General features: G+C 39.6%; 1 long non-coding RNA gene across 1 annotated transcript; it reads right to left on the bottom strand.

Moving 5' to 3' along the window:
- Nucleotides 1-5,277: 5,277 nt before the first annotated feature.
- LOC109366698 lies at nt 5,278-17,226 on the bottom strand. Its single transcript, XR_002113213.1, has 6 exons — nt 17,185-17,226; nt 15,641-15,770; nt 13,059-13,179; nt 10,625-10,695; nt 9,839-9,968; nt 5,278-7,351 (listed from the first exon to the last, which is right to left on the bottom strand). It is a non-coding gene; the product is annotated as an uncharacterized LOC109366698 (long non-coding RNA).
- Nucleotides 17,227-18,251: the final 1,025 nt, after the last annotated feature.

Below are 18,251 nucleotides of genomic sequence, written 5' to 3'. Positions count from 1 at the left end.
TTATATGTCATGGATATTTAAATATAAATATTGTTAAAATATTTTATATTGCCAATCTGTTGTTTTGAGAATAAAACCATTTAACTGATATTGGCTGTTTTTCTTGAACACTAACACTAGCAGATCCTCAGAATGTTTTGAGAACTTTTTGTTAACGTTTGAAAGGATTTGTACAGAAATTATGAGTGGAAGTAATTTTCTGTTTAGTAAATTCATTTTCTATTGATCAACTAACATACAAGTTACCTGAAAACTCAGATTCTATTTTCATTTTTCTGAAAACACAAAAATATTTTACTTGACCACTGTTTGAGATCAGTGTGCATATGGTGGTACTAATGCAGGTAAAGTCAAGAACATCCAGTGCAGAAGATTGATCTCAGTTCCCTCCACATCTAAAGATTCTGCCTTCCTCCTCCTCACTGTACAGGTTTTAGTGGAGTTTGGCAAAAAAATTGGTAGAGGTGTGCATGATGATAAATAGAGATAACAGCAGCAGTGAAAGCAATGATGCTCTGCTTTCCCTCAGGTTGCTCCAGGTTGGGCAGTTGATTCTGTGATGGCTTCATTGATTTGGCCACCTGGGGTACTGTGCCAAGGTGTCAAGAGCAAACAGCAAAACAGCTGAGCTGTGCCAGGGAAAAGCCAATGATGAGTGCTGGTTTGGCTTTTTTGTTACTTAGAGTTTTATTTACATTAAAAATGTCAAAACAGAGTAACCTTCAGAAATTAAACCTTTTTAAAAATACATGTTTAACTGTCAAATGAGTTAGCTGAGGAGGGAAACATTTTTATTAAGGAGAAACTGTATTACTAGCTCTTTAGAGGAAGATAGGTGAAAAGTGTGATATGGTATCTTTGCAGAGACTTTATGGAAGAATAAATAGAAGGGAATAAAAGTGGAAGGAAAAAGAAAAAGAAGAAAAGTGTGTTGGTAAAGTATGTCAACTGTGCTTGTATGTGTATATATGAAAATGTGAACTGCCTTTGAAAACACGTAAGGAACAGATGAATTCTGAAACATCCAGTGCTTCCCATAGGTTGCATGTGACACAAAAGCTACCAATCCTGTTACGTCAGTCTTCAGTATTAATTTGTGGCTTACTAAGTTTTTTTTCTTTGCAAAATGTTATACTAGTGCTGCAGTCCACATTCACAAGTGCTAATTCTGGCTGTGTCTGCTGTCATGCACTGGTGGGGTAGAGAGGTCTCCCTCTCTACAGGGCATTGTCACTACAGCCCAAATCGCCTCCATTCTTAACCTCTTTAGTATTTATTATTATCCTTTAGGAGTCTCCTGGATTGCTTGCAGCTCACCGTGTTGCTTTCTCAGCAGGCATCCAGGGGGCTGAAATCTCCCATCAGGAAGAGAGCTTGCAGATGCAACACTTCTTGTAGTTGAAGCAAGAAGGTCTCATCCACAGGCTCCCCTCGATCAGGCAGCCTGTAATAGATCCCAACCACCAAATGTCCTTTGTCTTGACCCTGGTTTTTACCTACAAAAAGTGGTGCAAAACAAAGGTTATGATCAATTTGTTCATTGCAGGCATTTGCTTGAACAAAAAGACAACCGAGAGACCAAGACCATCGTTTCACTGACCTGTCCTGATTTGTCAAAAGTGAAAAGCTGTTTCCCATTTGCTGTTCACTTACTGTGTTTTCTTCTGTAGTTTAAATGAAAATCTCTGTTAGCAAAGTTTGGTTTGCTTACCCAATAATGAAAAACGTCTTCTAAGATTTGTAGAATAATTAAACAGAAGAAGAAATAGTTCTTGTTCTGATTAGCCTAGGATTATGAACTTGACTAATCTGTAGTTGACAATCATAGGATGTCTTACTTAACAGAGTAGGACTGTGTTTTTGCAGAAAGCTCTTATAAGGTACTTGGAATTTCATTTTCATTTTTCCTACACTTTAAGCATTAATCAAGATCAAATTTTAAATAGAGATATTTTATTATCTGGAAATGATTCAAGCAGTCATCTGTAGTATTTTTCATGCTTCAGCAAATGCTTCAGCAAATGCCTCAGAAGCAAGGTAGCTTCTCAAGGGAACAACTTTGGTTTCCAGAGTGAAGGGGAACATAAAAGTTCTTACAAACAGAAATCTTTACTACCAAGATCATCTTAGTTTAGAATTGCTTGGCTTGTCTGGCTCTGACACTAATAGCCCCAAACTTGCCACTTCTAGATTTTATTTTATTGCGAAGCCCTCTTGGCAATACAAGAGTACACTTAGTAGAAACAGGCTTTGTCCATTAAACCTGAAACAGCTTCAGCTATATTTAAAGCTCATTTGGAATACTTAATTTCCAGACTTTCAAAAGTTTGTATTATTGAAATAAACTGTTAATGCAGTGTCCTCCTTAAAGTATACATCCAACTCTCTTGAAATAGGTCTGTCTGGTCTTGAGAGTGCCATACCATGTCTGTTAGTGAACTGGGGCATGGTTTTGAAGGTGATAAAAAGATAAAGGTGAATGTAGGAAAACAGCCATTCAAGACACTTCCTTATAAATGGTCTGAAAATATTGTGTGTTCTTGCATTTACCTCATATGCGTCTATAAGCTCTTGTTTTGATTAAGCCTAAGCTTTTTGTAGCACCACAAAATCAGTGGCCTACAATTAGATGGAGCAGAGTTTTCCATTTTGCTGAGCTTCAGAACAAAATCACTTTGCACAGAATAGCTAGGTAAATGCTATTGATTTGATCACTATGGGCTTGCTTTTAATTCCTCTCACTGGGTTCACATATGAATTCTGTATGTAAATTCTTCATGTACATTCTTTTTCAAGTAACTCTGCTGCCAGTTTGTTTTCAGAAAGGAAAGATGGAATAAAAGGAAAACAGATCACAAAATGTTAGACCAGTCAGCTCCATCAGTATTTGTGAGTGCAACCCATCAGGTCCCATGGATTTGTGTATATCATACTATATCTCCTGGATCACTGTGTAAGGATATTTTGTGGTCTGCATGTCCATGGGTTTTGCATATGTTTCTGCTAGCCCTTCGATGGTTTATAGACAGCATCTTATAGTGCACTTCATAGCTGTTTATCAGTTTTTTTAGTATTGCATTACTATTGTATTTGTAGTTCTCATTCTTAGGGCTTAATGAGTTACTTTTTAGCCTACACAGCAATCAATCAACTTTGGGGACTTCCTCCCATTTCCTCGGACAAAGTAAGTGAATAAATTCCAGCTAACCTTTGGGGGTGTTATTAGCATTCAAGCAATCCCAACATTGTAGAATCATCACAGAATCGTAGAGTGGATTGGTTTGGAAGAAACCCCAAGGATCATCAAGTTCCAACCCTCCTGCCGCAGGCAAGGCCTCCAACCTCCAGATTTGGTACTAGACCAGGTTGCCCAGGGCCCCAGTCCAACCTGGTCTCGAACACGAGCATCATCATGAAGTAAGTGAGGATCTATTTTAAAATGCTGAGACTTTGGTGAGCTCTGAATATTCTGAGAAAAAGCACAGTACGAACTGAAAACTGCAATACCCCATTACTCCCATTATCATTCTTGACACCACTTTGAGAAGTACAATAAAAATAAATTTATTCAAACGAATTCAGAGTTAGGAAAAGAGCTATAAGATCTAGAAACAGATAGCAAAGCCTGAAACAATAGAATGTCTTTTACTAGTTTAGCCACAGGTGTTTTCAGATAACAGACTGTGAAGTTAGGAACCATTAGACTAGAGGACCTGGAACCAATTCTCAAGCAAGCCAGTGACTCTAGGTGCTGTTTTCCACATAGCAATAACTACTTGCAGCCAAGCTCTTTCTTATTCCCTCCCCGAGGAGAGATGCAGCTTCTGAAGTATCCTGAAATTTTAGCCTTGCTAGCCAAGGTTAACGTCTAACATTCTTATTGTGCCTTTGTTCTTCAGATTTGGAGGACAGTGAGGTTCTCAGATTATGCTGTGCCCCTGTGACAGCTCCTAAATGTGCTAGGTTTTGTGATAGCACTGGTTAAAAACAGAAATAGTTAGCTACTTTTGGAAAAATGCTTACTGAGAAGCTCTAATGAAAGCAATGTTTTTATACTTTGCAGTAAATAATTCAGGTAGTTAATAGCCAAATATTGGCTTGATTTGTGCTGTGTAATTCCATCAACTTCAAGCCTCTATGGGTTTTAGTGCATAGAATGGTGACAGAATCCGGGCTCAGATAACTTAGAAATAGCCACCTATTTGTACTGCATTACTTCTCTATAAACACAGGTGTAGACAAGAAGACTGTAGGTGTGTTCTGAGTCAAGCAGCTGAAGGAGTTGCCTGTTGAGTTCTTTTAGACATCACTTAAATTTCTTGGAGCCCATCTTTCTGTTGGCATTCACTGTATTGCTGTTTAACATCTTGAAAGGCCCTGATTCTTTCCGATCTAATAAGTAGCAGAATTACAAATGTTAATAGCTGGCTTTTTTTTTCCATTGCCTTTCTTTTATATCAGATCAGAGAATCATAAAGAGCAATTCATACATAAATTTGGGAGGATGACGAGAACAAAAGATAACTAAGAAAAAACCACCACACAATCCAGTCTCTGACTTGACTGGATGTAGCAACATAACCAAACAATGATTTACCCTGTTTATTTTGTAGAGATTTACAAAACCCTTGTAATGTATTGGACGTTATATTTATGTTTTTATTTTACATCAATTTGGGAATACTCTGTATAAACAGTGTGTGACAAACACCTTCTTTCAGTCCAATGCGTAATGTAGGAAGAGCTGCACCCCTGTTTCACAATCATTCCTGGCTTTACATCAACTTACTTCTTCCTCACAGGCAGAAAAACCCAAAGAATAAACAAAAACAAAAGCCAGTGTTGATGTTGGGATGAGAAATTCATGCTATGCCTTTTTTCACCTGCTGTGGATGGTTTGCCATGTTGTGCTGAATTCCTTCAAGTGTACTTCCAAACAAATACTCAAAAAAACCCTGAACCTTCCATTTCATATCTTTAAGAAGACCTCTAACAAAGACACAACAGCGATTCCTTAGTTGGGGAAAGCATGATAAAGGAAAAAAAACAAATAAAAGCATTCTCCTTGCTTTTCCCTTTTTAAAATGAAAAAGTGTATATAAAGTTTTAAAATATGAATGAAAGCTCTACATTTCTAATTAAAAAATATACGTATTTAGAAATTTTGTATAAAAACACCAAATAAGACATTTGTACTTACAATTTCAAACAGAAATCTTTTCACCAGCTTTGTTGTTTTCATTCCATGTACCTGCTTTATTCAGTCTGTCATCCTTGTTTTTTTTTAGCATTCCCTAATGAGCTCCTCTTCCCCATTACGGGCTTATTATCAGAGCCAAGTGCATGTTGCAATCTGAATAATTCAGTTCACCATTGTGTTTCTTTTTTGTTTGTAAATTAGACATGTATATTTATAATGCAATGAGGCCTCACGTGGAGGTCAATGAATGGAAGAAGTATTTGTTTGTCTCATTAGGTCTGAATGGAAGAGTATGTTCTTGGCAATAGCTGTCATATGATGAATCTGGGAATGAATATGTGGCCAGGAGGGAGTAGTACATCCTGAGTTCTGCTCTTGTCTTGACAATGGATGTGTTGTGTGGTGTTGAGCACAACAATTATTTTTTTAGGTTAAGTTTCCCTTCAGAAATAGCCAGCTAATAATGTTATATCCTTAGTTAGGCGAAGACCATCACTGACAACAGAAAGCACCAGGAAGAATTACCATAGTGGTAAATTGCTCTTTGACTCGCTCAATATTTTCAAGGTGTTGAAATGAGAGAGCAGAAACACATGCAAGTGTAATGACTAGAAAGGAACACTGCAATCCTTCATGCTTTGGATCCTTCTCCTTTCCAAGGCTCATGATGAAAGCTGAGAGAAGAAGGTGATTGGGAATAGTCTGCCTGATCAACCTGATCCAATCATCATTACTTCTCTGGTAAAATGTCCAGATTAGTGGATGGAAGGACACGCAGCTTAACTTAAGTAAGAATTTTGACATACTCTCTTTACCCATAACTCTTACATCCACAATAGGACACTTCAGTTTGGCTGGGTAACAACTAGACAAGTAAAAAATGGTTAATCAAGCTCACATGGTAGTAGTGAATGTTTCTGTGGTGTGAAACCCACCACTGGCTAACTAAACTCCACCGTGTCACTCTCTCACTACCCCTCCTCAAAGAAACACGGCAAGAAGATATGATGAAAAAGAACTAAAATGTCCAAACAACAACAAGGAAATTGCTCTAACATGGGGCAGCTTCTGGGCTTTTCTCATAGAGAAAAACTTTGCAGCTCCCTGCACTACCAAAACCTCACTACATAAGCCCAATACAGGCTCATGCTTTTCCTGGTGGCCAGTAGTTAGAGGAATACCTCAGCAATCTGTCCTGGGAACTGGCTGTTCTAAGTTACTATCAGTGCCCAGAGGAAGTTATGCATATCTCACTCCTCAGGTGTGGAGGTGACACCAAATTGAGATACCACTTGACATTCTCAAGCTCTAAATAAATTTCATCCAGCTGGGCCTGCATAGAGTGTGGGAATATGTCAACAGAAACTGCGAGAAATGCATCTGGGGAGGAAGAACCCTGTGCAACAATATAGGCAGAGTGATGAGGCAATAGATTTGTGGAAAAGGACTAGAGAGCTGTGGTGGACATAAGCCAGCAAAGTGCTCTGTCAGCAGAAAAGGCCAACTTCCAGAACAGCTGTCTGAGGAGAGTAGCAGCAGCTTCACACATTGTGCAGAGGGGCTGCAGCCTTCTCCTGTCTGCAAGGTGCCACTACCTGCCTTGTCTCAGGCCTGGGGGTCTGCTGGCAGAAGCCTGTAACGCAGGGAAGGAGGTTAGTTTGTAAGCACATGGGCATTTTTCTCAGCTGCAAATTGCCACACGAGGGTGGTGAGCTGCTTCCAAACCACACACCCGAGACCAGGTTTAACAGATTCCCTTTCACTTTCTAAAAGTTCGAGCCTCCCTTGATCCTGTGATACCCTTATCGCGGGCACCTCAGCCTCCGCGAGAGCAGCCTGAATTATTCATGGTATTGACGGTGAGGGAAATTAACATTCCCCCCGCAGAAACTCCGAGGGAGCGAGATAACAGCGATCGCGGATGAGGTGAGGGCGGTACCACCCTCCGCCCACCAGGGGGCGCTGCTGACTCGGCGTTGGGCCCGGCTCGGGGCCGCCTCCTCCCGCTGCCGTCGCTCCTCGGGAGGAGACGGCCGGTGACGGTAACCCTGAGGGAGCAGCGAGGGAACGGGGCGATGTCTCCGTGCGAAGGGCCGCTGTGCCGTGCGTAGTCCTCAAAGCACACCACCGTTGTTCTGTCTTAAGGTCAGCCTGTGGGACGAGGTTTAACTCATCAAACCCCTCCGGGTTACGTGAATAACAGCTGGAGCAAGATAAATCAACATATTTTTTTATTTTTTTAAGGGAGTAAAAATCTCTGATCTGCTTAACTTCCTCCAAATTTAGAGGTTTGAGGTCGAATCATTGTTATTTCCTGTCAAATGGTGCTGTGAAGTCACCTAAAATAATGAGATGTCACTTGCCTGGGTACATTAATAATTAGGAGGATTTATTGTAGCAGGCATCATGGGAAAGTTATGCTTTCCCATTAGATGTCCTTAATTAGAAAAGAATGTGTCAGATTTCAGATCAACGTGGGGGAACTACAACTATCCATTAAAAAGAGAAGGACAAATAACACAAGCGACAGCTCTCGCAGAAGTACAAAGATTTAAATACTTTATAAATTAAGGGGATTGAAGGTGCTCGTTTTCATCACTAAAGCTCTTTGACCTGTCTTCATCATCAAAAGGGTGCAGTCTCCAAGCTGAATTAAGCAACATAAAGAGCAAATGCTCCATATAATTCTGACAATAGACCATCTCAGCCATCAGTTACTATATTTTTTTATGTCTTTCAGCAGCATCTCCTTAGGGTGGGGCAGATTGCTTTGGAAATTGTTCAGCTGTGCTAATAGGAAAGTTTGATGGTGATAATGACATCTCTTGAACCACAAGAGCCACAGCTAGTTCAGCTAGTGGCATGATGTGGTACAGAAAAATGATTTGACTGTCTTTAGGTAAGAACTGGAGGTAGTTTTAGTGTGTGGGGATCATTACTGTAAATCCAAGCAGAATGAGGTGCCTAACTACTTGGCATGTTTAAGGGGTTAATTTAAGTACCTGACTTTTGTGGCTTCCTTTTGGCTGTGGATAAATTCCTCGCAGATCCAAGCCAAGGGTACTTGAGTGGCACACAAAAGCTAGAGAGCAAGTCTTAGAGTGCTTTCATTTACTTTGAGTCATGAATAGAAGCAGGTTACACTCATATTTCTGCCAAGTTCTTGGTTAGCAGACAGATGTGCACTTTATTTATGCAGCCTTAAAATCGTACTATGAATGACATCAAGAGTAATTTGAAGAAAGGGTACATATTCCCATGATTTATTTCAGCTTGCAAGGAGATGCTGCTCCAAGATGGGGAGACTAAAATTTTGCAGCATAAACCAACTGCTTCTGGACCATTGGATCTATTCAACCTACATCAGGTTATATTTGAAAGTTGCTATGAGCTAATGCATTTTTCGGAGGCCTATATGAAATCAGTGAGAAACATTGGACCAGTGCCTAGCTGACAGGTGGCCACATTACCAAGTTATCAGCTCATTTGCTACTCTTGATAAGTGTTTCATTAGGGCTGGTTTTGGTAAGAAGGCTGAATTTTTTTCTTATGGGGAACGGAAGTCTTTTAGCAATGAGGCTGAGCCATACAAACAGGGATTTTCAGTTTGAGTGACTGTTTTGTGTTTGAAAAAAAATATATATATATATTTAATGACTGTTTACCTGAGGCTTATTTTTGAGCACTAGTTTTGGATTTAGTATAAGCTTTGACCTTGTTTATCAGGGAACCAGATGGAGATAAGTGCTTAAAACTTACACATTCAGTGGGATTGAAAAATGTGTGTGTATTTAACTAGAAAATTAATTAAAACATAAACTGTAGGTAGAATTTCAGAGGCGTCATAAATGTCCTTTTGAAGTAGTGGGTGGAAGCCCTTTTTATTGTAAATTTAGCCTTCTCTTTTCTAAATTGAACCTTTCATCACTTATTATATCCTAAGAGAGCTGGGGAACGTGGGGTGTGTTCCAAGAGGATACATAAAAATTATCTCACCTCCATGAGTTATTAGCATGCAGCATTTTTGCTTTTAATGAGCTCAAATGAGAAATCTTGTACGCTAATTTGAACAAACTACAGTGTCTTACTCACAGCAAGATACCTCAGACATCAATCAGCTCCTGAAAGTTTGTTTGTGAGGTACTTCTGTAAGAATCTTTCATCCTGAAAGTGACACTTGAAAACTCTGCTGCAGATCTTGACAGGATTCACATGTGAATACCCAAGATTTGTGATGTATTGTTTTGTTGTGGAAAGGGGTATAAATATATTTCACTTCCAAAGGTAGGCCTTATGTGCTCATTAAAATATAATGTAATCTGACAATTGTACATATAGTTTTATAAATGAGATTTCAGAAAACCTGTAGTTGTTTTCAAACTTTCTCTCAGAAACCTCTAGGAATAAGTGAAGTTTGGTATGATAAAGAGAACATTTTATTCAGCTTTAAGAATTGGAATGCTTGCCTCAGAAAACTGTTATATAGGATGGCTACATGCCAGGCTATCAGTGGAGTTGTCTATTCTCTTCTATTAGTACTATAATTTTTAGTTCTAAATTAAAGTCTGCCTGAAGCCACAGATGAGTTCTTAGCTCACTGTTCTCTGAATATGGATACAAATCAAAACTGGCACTTACCTCATAAAGCTACTTTGAAGGTTAGCTGTCCACTTGAACTGAATGAAGTACCTTTGACATTAGGAAGGCTGCTGTGCTGCAGGGGCCTGCAGGCCTGTATCTCCAAGCACTTCAGAGTAGGAGAATTCTGCTGTATTATACAGTGACTGTTCAATACTTTATAATACAGGACAAATTATACTAGAGAAAGAGTCAAAGCTTAAAGCTAAATGATTGGCTGTTTATATATTTTTTGGCATGAAAGGGTCTTCACATGTGAATAGAATAAGTTTAGGTTTTATGCTTTTTAAGAATTTCTGTCACAAGAATTGAAATTGATGAACCACTATATCTGTTTGATTTTTAAGGTGTTAAAATACATTCCCTACTTAATTTTGCCATGCAATGCATTAAACAGATTATTTACTGTGGGCATCTTTTTCTTTGTATAAATCAGTTAATGATGTCTTAAAAATTGGAAATTCACTCATTCAGACCACTTAAGATACCAAAATTTACAGATAGGTGTTTTGAGAGATTATGAAATATACTTGATTTGATTTCATGGGACATGAGGAATGCTGAGTCAGTATCTCCAGAATAAATATAAATGTCATTTTTTATGGCTAGTCAGATGCACTTATGACCAAAGAAACTTCTCAGGACCAAGCACCTTCCTGTATACAGGACTCTCAGGAGTTTGTGTAATATTAACAGTGAAGATTAAAGAGCAGATAAATATGGATTACATTTAGTAGGTGTCTGCTATAGCCCACTTAATCAATAAAAACAAGTGAATGAGGCTACCTGCTAACAGAAGGAGCATCTCATTTGTAGGCCCTGGTCCTCTTGGCAGACTTCAGCAATCCCAGTATCTGCTGGAGGAACAACATAACCATGCATAAGCAATCCAGGGGGCTCCTAGCAAATACGGATGACAACTCCCTGACCCAATGATAGAGAAAGTGCTCTGATGGACCTCATAATTGCAAACAGGGAAGGGCTGGTTGAAGCTGTGGATATTGAAGGCTGAAACTTGGCTACAGTTTCCATGAGATGACGGAGTTCAGGATGCTGACAGAAGAGAGCAGGGCTGTGGGCTTCAGGAGAGCAGATTTTTATTCTTCAGTAATCTGGCATAGTCCCATTGGATAAGGCCTCGAGGGAAGAGAGGCATAAGAAAGCTAGTTGAGGTTCAAGGACTACCTCCCTCAAGCTCAACAGCCATCCATTGCACCTAGTGAAAAGTGAGGAAAAAAATTCAGGAGGGTTGTATGAATGAACAAGATGCTGCTGGAAGAACTCAAAAAAAGAAAGAGAGAGACTGTCTGAGCATCCAGATATGCTGTTAAGAAAGCATGGAGCAAAAAATTCTGGAAACCACTATGAAATTGACATGGATTCATCCAGAGAAAGTTGTGCTTGACCAACTTGATAACCACCTTAGATGAAATGACTGGTGTGGTAGATGAGGAGAGCACAGTGGCTGTTGTTTACTTTCAGTAAGGCTTTCAACACTGTCCCTCATAAGATTCTCATAGAGAAACTGACAAAATGAATTTTAGTCTGTTTTCACAATGAAGAAGAGATCTGCAAACTGGTACCAGGAGAAGAGTCATATAGTCATATTAATATAGAAGTGTTTTAACAACATATGTTTGCAGTCTTCTATAAAGAGGGCCTCAGACTGTAGACCAGATGAAGTGGTTAGGTACAGATGGGGGTTGGTTCAAATCCTGTGAGAAGTGATTTTAAACATCTGTCTCAATCATGTAGAGCAGGGGATGTAGAAATGAGCTTCCCAAAACACAGTGTGACAAAAAAGGGGAACATGAAAAGGATTTTGTAAAGAGCCTGTCTTCCTCTGTGCTGGTCTGTGAAGTCAATAGCTCCTTGCTCCTCAATGTGCTGGCCAAACGTGGTCTCCATTTAGAGGTGGTGGAAGTTGATGGAAACAGTTAAAAAGTTCCCAAGAGCTTTTTATCTGCCTGGCTATAAACATCCGTGGATATTAGCACAGTTTGTGTATATTTTTCCAATTACCATGGAAGTGAACATTGCTGCAGTGTAAGCATTTTTGTCCATTTGTCTTTTGAGTAAAACCAAGAAAAATAACCAATACCAGAACATTGAAAACATTGCAAAATGGCTAAGTGTTCATTACAGATTTCCACTTTGACCTATTGTAATGCTATGAGTAAGGTTCTCAGTATTTTGGCAGGTTTCATTTACCTGGTTTCATTATCATTTTAATCAACTGAAATTTCAGCTGTTTATTTTTCTTTTTTCTTTCTTTTTTTATTATTATTTTTTTTTATGTGCAATATAAATGTGATTGGAAGGACTGCAGCTTTATGGTGTATCCAGTAAATGGGGTCTGAATTGTCTTTACACATGAAACAGCCCAAATATGATTACAAATATGAACAAAGTCACCAAAGCATTTCCTATTCCACGTGATCGACAGGACTGAATTGGCTATCACTGTGCTTGATGACTGAAGCTTCTGCTTTGCATCCTACATTTTTTCAAAGCATAATGCAGTTTCTATTTCCCTGTTGTTATGATTGTGTGAGACAATTCCTAGCTTTAGAAAAGGCAGCAGCAAGTCAGGGCATTAAAATTAAAGGGGAAAAAATCTACACAAACCACTTAAGCACACTCATTATTATGGCCCTTGCTACCTCGGGCCACTGGAGAACTTATAATTTAGTCAGCATTATGCAGTTTGAAGTGTTTTATGTTCTGCATGGGAGCAGGCTGCAATTCAAATATCAGTGGCCATGAAAAATATGCACATACGTTTAGTATGAAAATCTCCAAGGGCATAACAGAAGAGACGGGCACATGTCGCTGCAGTGTGATGGAGAATTTCTGTGAATTAATCATTTGGACATAGTTTATCACCATTTTATATTTTGCCAGAGACACTTCCTCGCCATTTGTTGGGAAAACTTATTATACATGCACATCTTAGAAAGATAATAAGGCCAAAGCCTTTGATGCTTAAAGGCAACAGGCTTTGTTAGGTTCTGTTATGACACAGACAACTTCTCTACTGACAGAGCCATTCAGATAACAAGAGTAATTGCTTATTTTATCGAGTTTAGGGAATTGTGCTCCATTCTCCCTTCTTGCCTATTACATCTGCTATTATGACCCATCTTCTATCATAATTTAAGGGGAGTGGAGTATGTGCATTTTGAAAGCATTTCTTGAAAGAATAGAGTGCTGTATTTACATGTTTCCTTCATTATCTCAAGGTGCAAATACTTTAATGTATTCCTTCCGAAGAAATAGATCGCCATGCATGTGCATGCGTGCATCCAGTTATGTGCATAGGTGTTTACCATCTGCAGTGCCTAGGAGAAGAAAAAAAGAGCATTTAGTTCTTTCTTTATACTCTCTTCTGACTGGAAACAATGCCACTGTAACTGGTGTTAGTAAAACTACAAACAGAGCAATCACTTCTGACACTTTAGAAGACCTTTATTGACATCCCCAAACGTGGGGGGAATTTTCAAGTAAGTTTTCCACCTGTAAGACTTAATATGATCAAAGCTCTGATAGCAGCTCCAGATTACTGAAAATGAGGCTATAGACCAGATTTCAGCTCTTAGGGAAAAAAAAAAAAAACTAACAAAAAACATCTTTAGTTTGATTCAACCTAATCCTTGCAAAACTGTATGAAAACTAGCATTGCAATTAAAAAATAGATTCCTTCACATTTTACATGCCATCCAAAGATTTTAAAAGATACAAAACCAAAATTTCAATATCATAAAGTGTTACTGTGCTGTACAGTTTTATTATGCAGATAGCCAATTTTCCTCACTTCTGAAGTATAAGTTTTGTAATATCACCAACATGCAAAATCAAAGAAGGCTCAGAGTTCAACTTCTGCAATGGTACGAAGCTATGCTAATATAAATAAAGGGACAACTCCCAAATGAAATTTGAGAGTTATATGGAAACCAAAGTGAGTTATAGCTCTTATGCTATATGAAAATCCAGTCATTTTCCAAAAGAATAATATAGAGGGCATTTCTGAGCAAATTTTGTCAGCTATTTTATGAAACAAAAGTTTGTGGTTTTTTCACCAAGTACAGTGGTGCACTTTTGCATTGCACAAGCACAAGCCAAGAGGCTGTGATTCACAAGCTAGAACTCAGCATTCTCCAACATCTGTTTTCCAGGCTTGTGTGAACGCCCTGACAGTGTCTGAACTCACTCACCTAGCATCACTGCTATCTGTTGGGTGTACTGGATGCCAGCTCCATTTCCCTGATGCTTGTCCTGTTTTTGTCTCCGTGAAAAGGTCTTGTTAATACATCCACCTTTGTGTTTGTCACATTGAAATGTGCAGCCAGATTCTTAGCTTTGCAAGGACCTTTTTGTCACCTTTTGAAGACACTCTGAGATTGGTAACAAATAAGAACTTGGCAACTGTGGAATGAGTAACAGTGAATTTTCCATAGCAGATATTCATGTGTTTGTCTTGCTACTGGTAGAGAAAACTAGGTTCTACGTCTCTGTGAAATAGCTGGCAAAACAGGCAAACTGTCTGGATTAATGTGCTCTGCTCTAATTAGATCTGCAAAGAAGAAATTGGCAGAGGGCTATGCTATGGTAGTAAAACTACACTTTTTTTTTTTTTTTTTTCCCCTCCTCAGGATGATCTCTTTGCATAGCAGTGGTTTCTATGGAAGGACCAACTCCTCTGGGCAAGCTTGTGACTAAACTGGGGAAGTTTTTTGCAGAAAGGCTGGTGAGGGGCTGGATCAAGATGCCCAGAGAAGTTGTGGATGCCCTGTCCACGAAGGTGTTCACGGCCAGGCTGGGATGGGGCAGCTTGATTTAATGCTTGATCTAGCAGTTGGCAACTCTGTCCATGGCAAGGGGGTTGGCACTAGGTGATCTTTGAGACCCCTTCCAATCTAAGCCATTCTATGAAAGTGCACTACTCTGCTTGGTACTTTGTCATTTTCAACTGTGGAACCAAGAGTGAGACAACATTTCTGTAGACATTTTATTCTTGGCAATGCAAAGGAGATTTATTTAGCCATCATATAGTAAAGCGGTTTCTTGAAACTGAAGGAAAGAGGATAACAATTTTAAATTTCCTTTCACAGATAGCCCATCTCTATTTTTCTCTCTAGGAAGTCTCTTTGGTTTGTTTCTTTACATGGCACAGCAGGTTCACCATGCACACTGGCTTGGGGTGTGCAGCAAATCTGACACACTGTGGATTCACCCAGTTTGCACTGTGTGCCCAGAGACTCCTTTCAATCTCATAGTGAACCCAAATTGTTTTATGGATGTGCATTTGTTGTCATTTGTGAAGGAGTTTTGTGCACCAGGTAAGTAGACAAAGCTACTACCTCTGCTCTGACCAACTGACCACTGTCCAGGACAAATGTCCAAATTCCATTTTACCTCTGGAAGCTTTCAAGTAGAACAAGAGCTCATAACTGAGGAGGATCAGACAAATGGCAGCTACATGGGAGCTAAGCAGATCACCACACCACACAGGAAGAGTGATGGAGAAGCACTTTTCTAGATAGGCATGGCCACTGATAACATAGTGAGATCAGACCGTGTTTGTCTCAGTTGTACTCTTTTTGTCTGTATCACATTCTGCACTATGTTGCTGGCTGCCATGCTTCATCTCCTAGGGAGTCCAGCAGCTCTATAGGTGTAGTCTATACAGAAACGCCATCACTTTGGTGTTTGCTGCTGTGTCAGAGTGCCATTTTATGGCAGAGCTGTTTCAGGATTGTCTGAAGTGTTGGTGATACTTTTCTGCAGCTGCCATTGATTTACCTGAAGTCATTTGGAGCACATGCTTCACTGCCCAATTTTCTCCTCTTCCTCCACTTCTGATTCAAGTCTGCCCCCCCCTTCTTTTTTTGTGCTCTTGTCAATCCATACTACTGCTTCTTTGTGCTTCTTTCTGGCAGTGATATTGAAGAAACAGTAGTAAATGAAAATTCATTCATGTTGCAGGCAGTGTTGGACCTGCCAGGGCTGTCCCTCCTGGGGTTCCCAGGACCACAGGGGAACAGAATGGAGGAACCCAGGATGGCATTTCCCTTCACAGTGCCTCTGCAGCACAGATCTGCGTTTCAGGGCACTTTGCAGCCCGTGATCTTTCTCTTTGGATTTAGACTTTTCTCTTTTTAGAAGCATCAATCAATGTGTGTATTTTGAACAGGAGCTCTGACTGTTTATTAGTTTTTCTTTATTGTCATATCATTTCCAGTTTGTGTCACTATAGCCTCTCTTTTGGGCATTCAGTCTCTTCCAGGTTATTTGTTCTTTGCTACCCTGCTTCTCAATGTTAATTTAACCTCTGCTGGTTCAGAGTTCTAAACACATTTTTTATGTTTCATGGTTAAGATTTAGGCATTACATGTTGCTCCTTTTTCTCTTCAGATTAACTAACTGCTACTATATAGATGCTCTGAAAGATGGAAAAATCCAGGTCACTCCTATAACCTAAGCATAAAGACTGTGGTCTAACAGAGCATAAGGCCTAATAGAGCAGAAAGCCTGTGGTTTAACTCTGTTGCTTAATCGAGGTTATATATATTAATAACAGAAACTGCAAAGATAGCAGAAATTGCAAGTAGGGACAGACGAACAGGGCTCTGGCAAAAGTTATTTTAGACAGGTAGGGTAGGGGTTTTTTATTTCTTGGGACAAAGTATGAACGCAAGCTAAAATTGCAACAGCAAATAACCCCAGAGCATGGCAAGTTATACTTAGCTAGCATTAAGGTAATGTCATGTAGAAGCAGAATATTTGTGGTTAGCTAAAGTGACAAAAATACAGCTGCACTGATATTAATCCTGTGTTAATCTTGTAAAGAGATGGGATTTTAAGAAATAGAGGTCTTTGGGAAGGATCTACTTGCTTCTTCTGCATAGACCAGTTTTCTCCTATTAGGCATTAACTGAACTTGTTATTCTGATTTTCTTGTTGATAACCTGGTTAAGCAGGGAGCTAAGCTTTATTACTTACTTATCTGTGAGTTTTATGAGTTTATTCCAAATCCTTGTAATAGCCCTTACATTCTACTGATAACAGCTGCAGTTTTTAATAAGTAGCCAGTAATTCAGGGCGCGTTTTTAAAGATGCAGCTACTGTCTAAATACTTTTCCATTGCAATGTGAAAATCTACATGGGTGTAATGTGATTTCATAAAACATGGTCCTATCTTGGGAAAGGATAAATTGTATGCTTTGAGAGGACATGGTATAATGGTTTTAAACTGAAAACAGAGAGGTTTAGATTAGATATAAGGAAGAAATTTTTAACTCAGAGGTGGGGCACTGGAACAGGTTGCTCAGGGAAGCTGTGAATACCTTATCCCTGGAGGAGTCCAAGGCCGGGCTGGATGGGACTTTGAGTAACATGGTCTAGTGGGAGGTGTCCCTGCCCATGGCAGGGGCTTGGAACTGGGAGTCTTTAATGACTCACAATGTGAGTTCACAGAATCAAAGAATCTTTTGAGTTGGTAGAGACCCATAAAGGTCATCTTTGTCAACTCCCCTGCAATGAACAAGGACATCCACAGCTAGACCTGATCTTGACTGTCTCCAAGAACGGGTCTTCCACTTCCTCTCTGGGCATCTTGTTCCAGTGCCTCATCAGCCTTATTGTAAAAAACTTCTTCCTTATATCCAATCTAATTCTCTCCTCCTTTAGTTTAAAACCATTTCCCCCTGTTCTGTCACAGCAGATCCTGCTAAAGAGTCTGTCCCCTTTCTTCTTACATCCCCATTTACCTTCTGGTCACTTCAGAGTCTTCTCTTCTCCAGGTTGAACAGCTCCAGCTCTCTCAGCTTGTTTTTGTAAGCAAGGTGTTCCATCTCTTAGATCATTTTTATCTCTTTTCTCTTGATGTGCTCTGACAGTTCCACATCTCTCCTGTGCTGAGGACTCCATATCTGGATGCAGTACGCCGAGTGAGGCCTCACCAGCGCAGAGTAGAGGAGCAGGATTACCTCCCTCAACCTGCTGGCCACACTTCTTTTGATGCAGCTCAGAAAGTGGTTGACTTTCTGAGCTGCAAGAGCACACTGCTGACTCATGTTCAGCTTACCATCCACCAGTACCCCCAAGTCCTTTTTGGCAGGACTATGCTCTATCCTTACATCCCCCAGCTTGTACTGATAGTGGGGGTTGCCACAACTCAGGTGCAAGACCTTGCACTTGAATTTGTTGTCATGAGGTTCACCTGGTCCCACTGCTCAAGACTGTCTAGGTCTCTCTGAATGGCATCTTATTCATAAATAGCAGTTCAAAGTATAAGTATATTGTACATATTTTAAAAATATACTGTGGCTTGAAAGAGAGTATTGCAAGGCAGCATAATTCCATTCTGCAGAGAGCAGTAGTATAGATACATGTATTTAATGCCTTAAGATGA

This window comes from Meleagris gallopavo, chromosome 3 (assembly GCF_000146605.3).
Source record: "Meleagris gallopavo isolate NT-WF06-2002-E0010 breed Aviagen turkey brand Nicholas breeding stock chromosome 3, Turkey_5.1, whole genome shotgun sequence".
NCBI lineage: Eukaryota > Metazoa > Chordata > Aves > Galliformes > Phasianidae > Meleagris > Meleagris gallopavo.
This window is presented reverse-complemented; position numbering and strand designations above follow the sequence as displayed.